Here is a 9,901-nt window from a genome sequence, read left to right on the forward strand (position 1 = left end):
ACCGATGACCCCCCCCCCCCCCCCCCCCCCCCCCCCCCCCCCCCCAGTGGGATGGGGGAGAGAATTTGGCGGGGTGGGATGGGAGTAAAACTTGTGGGTTGAGATAAACAGGTTAATAGGACAGAAAGGAAGAAAATAATTATTATAATAATAACGATAATAAAATGACAGTAATAATAATAAAAGGATTGAAAGATACAAAACAAGTGATGCACAGTGCAATTGCTCGCCACTTGCCAACGATGCTCAGTTAGTTCCCAAGCAGTGATCTGCATCCCCAGGCCAAGTGCCCCCAGTTTATATACTGGGCATGATGTCACATGGTATGGAATATCCCTTTGGCCAGTTTGGGTCAGCTGCCCTGGCTGTGTCCCCTCCCAGCTTCTTGTGCCCCTCCAGCCTTCTCGCTGGCTGGGCATGAGAAGCTGAAAAATCCTTGACTTAGTCTAAACACTACTTCACAACAACTGAAAACATGAGCGTTATCAACATTCTTCTCATACTGAATCCAAGGTGTAACACTATGCCAGCTACTAGAAAGAAGAATAACTCTATTTCAGCCAAAACCAGGCTAGTATGGTATGTATGTTTGAGACAACAGGCACTTTCTGGTGAGGCAGAGAATGTTGTAAGGAGCCCTGGAAAAAGCAGTCCTCATTGGGAGGAAAGTGAACTACACTGGAGACTGCCTTAAATTTGAAAGACAGACATGTTCATATCTTTCACCTCTTGTCTTCTAACCCCCAACTTTTGCTACTACGTGTTGAAGTTCCATTTCATCAGTGTAGAGGAGTAAAGGCCAAAGAATTTCTTGGGAAAAAGGAAAAGCTAGACTACTAAATAATAAAAAGAGTTGTTCAGATAGTAGTACCTATTTCCTTTTAGGTCCACAGTGTAGACTCAAAATTCTGGTCTATCTTAGGTTATCCAAAGTTATTTAGAGGAAGTTTTGTTGTTGGATAAATACTAATAACAAAAAAGTAAACTCTGCAGAGTAAAATCAGGTGATATGGAAAAGAGGACTCTTTGGAGTAAAGGAAAGAATAACAGGAATTTTATTTAGATTTACTGTTTAGTGTGGGAATTTTAAGTTTCCTGTATTATGACAGAAGATTTACTTGTGTCTCTGCATTTATTTTTTTTTTTAAGTGGGGAGGAAGAGAGTGAATCTGGAGAGTGTAGTGGCTTAAATTATTTTTTTCATTCCATCTGTAATGCTGACCCTGTGATTGTGTCCTAGAACAACAGTTCAGTGTTGGTCAGGTGAGTGAGTAATAATAGTTTGTGTGTGTGTTGCTCTTTTCCCTGAACTTTCTAGCTCTGTCACTTTACCCTCTTAAGAGGATTAAATGTATTATCAACACTGAAAATGAGGAACAAAGACAGTGAAAAGAGGATGTTTTCCTAAGAGGAGAAAGATTTGAGTCAAAGGTGCACCAAAGAGCTTATGCTTAATTGTGGAGATGAATACTTACCACCTGGATAAATATTTCTGTTAAAGACCAAAAGCAGACTTCTTCAACAGGTTCTTAACTTGCATTGATGTTTAATCAGTAGAAACCAAAACTTGAGAAAAGCTACAAGGGCTACAATTTGAAGGAAATAAAATTTTTAAAAAAAGATACTAGAAATAATTTTACTTTTTTCCAGCCAGTAATCGACTAAAGAAATTGTATTTAACTAGCCTGTTTGATAGGAGAAGGACTTGTGAATGTGGCTGTGATGTATGTCCCAGTGACAGTTGCTGCTGTTTGGTTTCCTTCTGCATTACAGAATTCTACTTGGTGGAAAGCAAACCTTGATGAAAAATATATGGGTATGTATGTATGTGCATACGCACGTGCGCACACATAAATATATAGTTGCTTTGTTTCTTTGCTGTTAGCAGTACCTAATGCATGAAAATCAAGGTGAAGGGTGTTACTGCAGAAGTTTGAATGAGAAAGGAAAGAAAAGAGTTGCTTTTGCATCAAATGAGACCATTCAGGAGCTATGCACACACCTTACTGCCTCTGGGGATGATGGCAAAGTTGTGGAACTTTGGGGTTTTTGTCATGGGTGTGTTGTTGGCCTCTTATTCCAAACATCTGGCTCTTGAAAGCATTTCTGGGGCAAAAAGTTTTAAAATGTCCAGCCTATATTGTTTTCTGGTCTGCTGTTTAATTTATAGTCTCTGAATGGAATTTAAGTACAAACCATAAGGAAAACTTGCAGTGAGATCACTTTGTGTCACAGCTTTACTGAGGCATGAATTTAGGTTCAAAAGGTTGATACTCAAGTTACTGAGCCTCAAAAAGTAGTTTAGTAATATGTTACATAAACTGCTGTATAACATCTGGTGTCATTTTGCTGGCTCATTTTGAATTTTTGTCTTCATTCAGCAAGGAATTTTAAGGCAAAGCTAGCTTATCCAAATTAAAAACGCCATCATTTTTGTCTAGGTTGAAGTGCTATAATGAAATTACACTTTAGCAGCAGAAATGGAGCATTGTAAATTAAATAGAAGTGATGCAATTATTGTTTATAGTCTCCTTTGCCCTAACTATTTTTAAAACCTGGCAATAAATTTTTAATAAGAAAAATTTAATCTTCCTAATGGAAAAATCCGATTGGAATTTGTGTGCTGAGTATATTCATGCATATTGTACATCCAGTTTTAAAATGGAGCTTCATCTTGCAAAACAGCATTTTTTTACTTGTGATATCTTAGATTACAAAGAGAGTCTTACAGAGGATTTTGCAAGAACAAATTTGTAGCTGTTTTATCCCAGGTGATCATAAAATTTCTTCCTTTCTTATTTGGTGTAGGTTATAATGGTTCTTCAGGTATCATTTCAAATGTGACACAAAACCAAATGTCATTTATGTTTTCCTGTAGAAATCAACTAAAATTGCTGGGTCAAACCAGTACTCTAGGTTGATTTGCTAGTCTATTAGACATCCAGTCTAGCACTGTTAAAAAAAAAAAAAAAAAAAAAAAAATCATTCTGTTGAGAGAACTAAATCGATTTTTATTTCCTCACAATAAGACATAAATATATGGTTATCCTAGTGTTGTCATACAGTGTTAGGAGGTTTATATGAAGATGAAATATACCACAACTGTAGTTTTATGTAACACTTGTGATTGGCCTTCAGAAGTTCTCAGGAGAACTGATTTGCACTGTTTCATTAACGTACATAATGTAGCTTCAGCTTTTTTAAGTCTTCTGAAAATCATTTAGAATGTGCTTTGGTTTTTGAACTTTGCTAGCTGGGACCAAATTAAGTGGCTCTTAAACCACAGCTGTCTATACGATCCTACCCTTCTCTGTGAGGATACGGACTGGACACGGTTTTCAAAATCTGAATTCAAAGCCTAAAGTTATTAACCTTAGTCTGTCCTGCATTATGCTGACGTTCTTTAAAGCTGAGCTCAGTCTATTTACCTTTTTTTCTGGGAGAAACCCTCAGCAAATGCTCAGTACCTGCCTAGTTCTCAGCAAGACCAGAAGTCCTCCTACATCAGTGTGAGGTCAGACCTAGAGGAGGTTGGCTTGGGGAGGCTCATGTGGCCAAGCCTGTGCACTTGAAATCCTCTGAGCAGGGGCGTGATGCCAAATACGTCTGAGGAAGCTGGCATGTTTACAGGGGTTTTGCTGAGGTCACTAGAAATGGGTGTCTCAAGCTCTGGCCCAGGAGCTCAAGCTGTTCACAAAGGAATGTGCAAGATGAAGTGGGGGAGGGTACCTGCTCAGGCTGTTTCTGCTGAATACCAGGTCTTGCTGATACCAGAACCCCACTGTTTGTTTCCTGGGCCCGACTTCAAAACCCACCTGGTTGCTGAGCCATTGCTAGCCTCATTCCAGTGAGAGAAGCACGCAGCACCATTGGAATGTACTTTCTCTTCTGGGTCTAGTAAAAGCCCCATGCATTAAGATGTTGGAAATGATAAAACCAAAAGACCTGAAGGAGTTCTGTGAACCCAGACTTCACTAACTGCTGTCATACGTGAGATTCTACTTAGACTTTGTGAGTATGTGGCTTTACTTCCCAAACAGGAGTTGTACTCATAGGGAGGTGGAGATCATCTCCCTTTCAAACAGGATTTTAGGCATATGTAAGACAAGAATATCTGGAAGAGCAGGATTGTTCTGCACAGCCTTAGTCACTGTCTTAATTGATGATGTTTTCTCAACACCAGTAAAGGTCAGATTATTTCAGGAGTCTGTGGAGTTGTTGATGTCCTGGAGATAAAATAAGAATCCTAGAGATTCAGACTTGTGAAAGAAAATGATGTTTCAGCACTAGCACACTAAAAAAACTTGTCATCCATCTGTGACCAACAGTGGGCACAGAGAATACCTTTAGTTAACAAGCTTTCCCTGGAGATAAAATCAGAGACAGAGAGGTCTGACGGGGTGAAGAAGACCTATCATGCAAGTTACGATATATCAGAAGCTGGATCAACGTCTGGGCCTGGCATGTGGTTGCACAGAACTTCCTGTTCTGAAGTGTCAAGTATTTCTTGTAAGAACAAGATGCCACTGGGGGCTTTGAGGGGCTCCAAATGGGCTAGCAATTAGCCCGCGTGCACCTTTCGCTTCCCAAATGAGATTCCAGCAGGTACCACGTGCCCTCTAGGATTAGGTTGCTATCTCCCAGCATGTTGGAAACTATCACCTACAAACAGTTGCCATGAAGATTGGATACACTACTGCAGCGTAAGTAACTTGGTTGCAACACTGAGAGCTTATCAAGATACCTCTAAGGTCAGTATTCTGCCTTACGTTTTGGCAGTACCCAGTGTGACATCTGCAAACATGATGGCAGGCTCCAGAACAACACTGGCAGTAGGCTGCTGGGTGCTCTCTTCGGAAGCTGCTTTACTCTCTTGCATTGAATGCAGTTGAAAATTGTAGTACACAGCTAAGAAATCTCTTTACCTCATTCTCTTTATCTCTTCCCCCATCTCATTTGAGTATCACCAAAATAAGATTTTTACAAGAGAAAAGTCCTTGTTGCGCAGAAGTACCTGGGAGTTGGTCTTCGGCACCAGGAAGGAACTTTAATTCTATTCTATTCTTGTTCTAGGGGAAAAAAAAACCAAAACATCCTGATCTACTGAAAAAACTCTTTTAAAATGGCTACTGTTTCAGGATGCTGAGGTTTGCTTCCATCAGCCTAAGGTCCAGGCTGCTCCATGGCACTTGGTTTATGGCCCACCTTTCCAGTGCCAGTTCCACAGAAATACTAAGCAGATGTGAAGTTATCAATCCTGAATTTTCACATCATGGTAAGGACCAGCACTGACTGGTCTGCAGAGCAGTAGTAGAAAAGAGGAGGTGGTATACTCAAAAGTGAACTCACCAGCTGTGATGTCCAACTGTAAGAATAGATACTTGGTAGAGTGCAAGTTGTTTGAGAAGCTGTGAAACCCATAGTCTCTTGCTGTCAATGTTTTAGAATAACCATCATAAGCATCAAACTGCAAAGGAACAGAAAGAAGATTACAGGTCTTTTGCTCTTTTTATTCTCATAGGGAGAGAACCAGGAGGCCCAGGAACATTCACAACCCAGCTTTGAACACAGCTTGCCAAAACAAGCTCCTCAAGATCTCAAGAGTGACAAGTAGTCCTCTAGCAGGTTTCATGCTGACTCCTTTATTTCTGTAGAAATACAATAACTGTTGGAGGCATGTTGTGACTCTGCCTCCTCTGATCTCCCCTGCAGCTGGCAATAGCCCCGAGGAATTATCTCGCTGAGTTTCTGTGGCTCTCTGGAGCACTTGAAGGGTTGTTGAAGTACCTCCGAAGTCCTGCCTTTGTGATGCTCTGCCCCGTGGCAGTAGGGGAGATCTGAGATCTGCGCACTTGGCTCCAGAATGCCTCATTTCTGCAAGGAGCTCTGTGAATGCACCTGGAGCCTTATGTGGGGGATGCAGCACAGGGAGAGCAGAGGAGTTCATTGCTACTCAGAAGCTGTCATACTGGTTTATGCTGTCCTAGTCACACTGGCTGGGAACTGTTCATGTTACTTCATAACAGGTACCGCACTCTGGTCAGACTGCAGAAGTGTTCAAAGGAGATCATCTGAACTTACAGATTGTTGGTAACCATGTGGGATTTGGGATGGGAATATGAGGTTTTATGAAAGGCAAGTGAAAATAAGGTTTAAATTGTATCCTGCATAGGGTTAAATGGATTATGAAACATGAGAAAAGTCACCACACCTGCTGGAGTTCACAGACAACTTTATGAAAGAGATCATGCATGAATGTAGGATGTCTTTAGTTAGCTTCCTTACAGCACGTCTACTTAAACACAAGATTTACTAGAGACATCACTGCCAGTGTTCTGGCAGACACACAATGCTCTTAGTCTCTTACTCTTGTCACTATTTGCAAAGGATTTGAAGACAGAGAGCATACTGATTTAAAAATAGACTTCTTGGAAACTTGGTGAAGGGAAAGTGTCAAAGAGATGCCAGTGTCAAAGCATGAACTGTATAGGTATGAACAGAGCTGATTATCAGTGACTATCAGGCCCAGATGGTGTGGACCAAGAGCCTTAAAGCAACTCAGTAAATGGCCATGGTTTATAACATTGTCACTTGGAACTAGAGGAAAGACTGTGACCACAAGCTTTCAAAAGACCTTCAGAAATAGTCCTACTAACCACAGGCTAGCAAGTTTAACTTCATTTCAAAAGAAATTGCTAGAAGTTATATGCTCTAATAAAACATAGGCAGCTGATGAGGTACTTGGCTAAATATTGGGGGGAACCAGCTGCTGTAATATTAAGAGAATCTCTAAGTAAGCATTGCTCTTTAAAACTCCAAAGGAGCCTGCAAGCAAGCAGACAGGTGTGACACAGTTAATATAAAACCATGCAAGTGTTGGTTGAAAGGAACATGGGAGATCATCTAGCCCAGACTAGTGCTTTAAGTGAGATGGGTGGGTGACCAAGCTAGTTCAGGTCAGCCCTGGCTTTGTCTAGCCAAGTCTTGAAAACCTCTAAGGATGGAGATTACATAGCCTAAGTAACCCACACTAGTGCTGTACTACTCTCCTAGTGGAAAAAAATAAGGTATACTTGTCAAACCAAAAAAAATTTTTTTTTTAAATGAAAGTTTTCACTAAAGCCTCTTAGAGACCCTAAGCTATGCATAGAGAAAAAGGTCCTCTATTGGACTGATAACCTTCAGTTCAAGGACTTAAAAGATGAGCTGAGCAGAAATAACAATCACATCCCTGCAGGAAAGGAGGACACTGCTGAGTTAGCAAGGGATGTGGGCTGAGTGCTGCACTGTTGCGTGGGTTCATGATTGACTTGACAAGAGAAGTGTGGTGGGTAGGAAGGGTTATGGACTGCAGGTGTCTGGCAGTCTGCGGGTATTTGGTTATTCATGATGGTCAAATACAAAGCTGAATGCAAAGAGCTGCAGAGGCTCTAATGAATGATGGCATGATGAAAAGCCCAATGAAACTAGTCACTGATAAATGTAAATTAATGCACGTGAGAAAAAATAACTATACCTACATCAAGTCAAGACTACAAATTAACTGTTGCCACCAGGAGAAAAAAAAAAAGTCTGACTATTCAATTTCAGCAGAGGGCAGAAAGACAATTGTAACATTAGCTGTTATTAGGAAACAAATGGAAGAAGAAAATGGGAATCATCTTCATATCACAGGGTGCATCCATGATGTTGCCTTGTTTTGAATACAGCATGGATTTTAGGAGATAGCAAGACAGAGGCAGATACAAAACCCAGCCTCTTTATCTTCCTTTCTTCTGCTTTATACCCTGAATAACCAGCAATATGGAATAGCCAGAAGAGGTTAAATAGCCCAGAATTCTTCAGCTTGAAGAAGAAATAATGACTGGAGGTATATGACTGCGAACAAAAAAACTCAAATATGATGTGGAAATCGTTAATAGGAAATTACTGTTTTTCCCAGGTATCTCCTTCATTTTTACAAGAGGGAGCCCAGTCCAATTACCAGGTAACAGAATTTAAAATAAGTAAAAGGAAGTACATTTTAATACAGCACAGAATTAAACTGTGGAACTCACTGCCCCACAATACTGGGAACTGTTCACTGTGAACATTCTGCTACTAAGCATTAGCCTCAGCATACCAGGCAGCTAAAATTCACAGCAGTGCATGAGGGAGTAGTGGCAGGTCTCTCTGGTGTCTACAAGAACTAGTCTCTCCTTTCAAATTTTGCATGGTCCCCCCACTCCTTACTGTGCCATTAGTCTGTGGCAGTGCATATGCTCTCCAGTGTGTACATGCAGCAGGAGCAGCTTTGCTTGGAGCCTAATTCCTCAATTACCCAGCAGTGCCCCAGACACCACTATGCTTCAGGATTAGCTGGGTTTAAAGAGTCATGTCCCTGGCTGACAATCCCAGAGTGGCAGACTGGCCAGACCTTGGCTCCCCTGTGGGGAGGGAGAGGGTTTCCAGCCCCACCGCCAAAGCACTCTCCTTCCTGTGGAAGGATTTCCTTGCATCTTCTTGGATGGTAGCATGGGTCTATTTCCATTTCTTCCATACTTTTGGTGTGTATTTTTGAGAGCTCACCGTATACCCATTTATCCCCTTTCTGCTTCACTCCTAGCTCCAATTTCCCTTTGCCCCTCTGCTTTCTCCCAGCCTCCACATGCCTACCAACCCCCCTATAAATAATTTGTATTCTTTTTAAAAATCATTTGAGTCCCCTCTGAATTATCTGCTACACTCAGATTGCATTTCCAAAAATACTAAACAAATACATGCCATGGCAGCAGATCTTGCTCACATTTTGACCCTGGGTAGAGTTCCAGCTTCTGATGGCTGGAGATGGCTTCAGTTCAGTGGTCATATGTATCCCCTTGAGCCGTGCAGGTCACATGAAACCAGGCTGGCGAGAAACCTCCTTAGCCAGCCTTTCTGCTGCTCACTGCTTGGCACGTCACACATGCCTTTCAGGGGAGCTCAGCTCTTTCTTTAATGCTGTTCTCTCTGCAGCTTCCTCAGAGTGACAGGGAGGGAGCTGTGAGGTGGCTGTCCAGCCACGGAGATCAGTGAGGGGGCAGCCGGAGCTGCGGGCACGCTCCCACACACCCTACGAAATGCTGGGCTCAGAGCAGTCTGTATGCTGAAAACAGCAGTTCACGTAAAGTGGCAATGCTGAGCCCAACCCCTGCACTATGACTGCTTGTTCTGAGTCCATCCAAGGCTGCATGAGGGCTTTAGCATAGTTAGGAAAGTAAGCCTTTAAATTGGACTCCTTAAACTTAACTGCGTATGGAAGTGACACAAATTCAGACAGCAGCTTGCAGAAATGTATACTGCTCTGGTTTAAGTCCAGCTCTATGTTAATTATTAAGGAGTGGTATTTTTAGTCAACATTTGCAATGGATTCCACATGTCTGAAACCTTGTTCCCATTAAAGTTCATCACAATGTCAAGTATTTAATTAATTTTAAACTTTATTTTAAAGGTGTTACTGCAATTAGTAGAAATGTTTGTAAAAACCTCTTTGATTCCTTTCCTGCGCCCTCCCCACTGGATAGAATGTGGGAGGCAGGACGAGTTGGTTTACAAAAATACGGAAATTCTTTCAAAGAAATGTATAAATGTCTTCAGTTAAATTCAACAAGTAATCTGCTATTCTGCCAGTAACAGATATATACTTTTTAAAACAAGTAAATAAAAAAAAATAATAATTGCAACACTTGCAATCTTTTCTAAAAAAAAAATTTAAAAAATCCTTAAACAGTTGGCAGCTCTTTGTATCATTTCCCTAAATTCATAGACTAATTTACATGTAAGAGTACATTACCATGACAACTTTTAAATCTTGCTAAATTCTCTTTTTACTACTTACTACTTTTTTTTTTGCTCTACTTTCTTCAAGAAAAGTGATCCGTAG

Source organism: Haliaeetus leucocephalus, unplaced genomic scaffold, assembly GCF_000737465.1.
Source record: "Haliaeetus leucocephalus isolate CR32 unplaced genomic scaffold, Haliaeetus_leucocephalus-4.0 Scaffold229, whole genome shotgun sequence".
NCBI lineage: Eukaryota > Metazoa > Chordata > Aves > Accipitriformes > Accipitridae > Haliaeetus > Haliaeetus leucocephalus.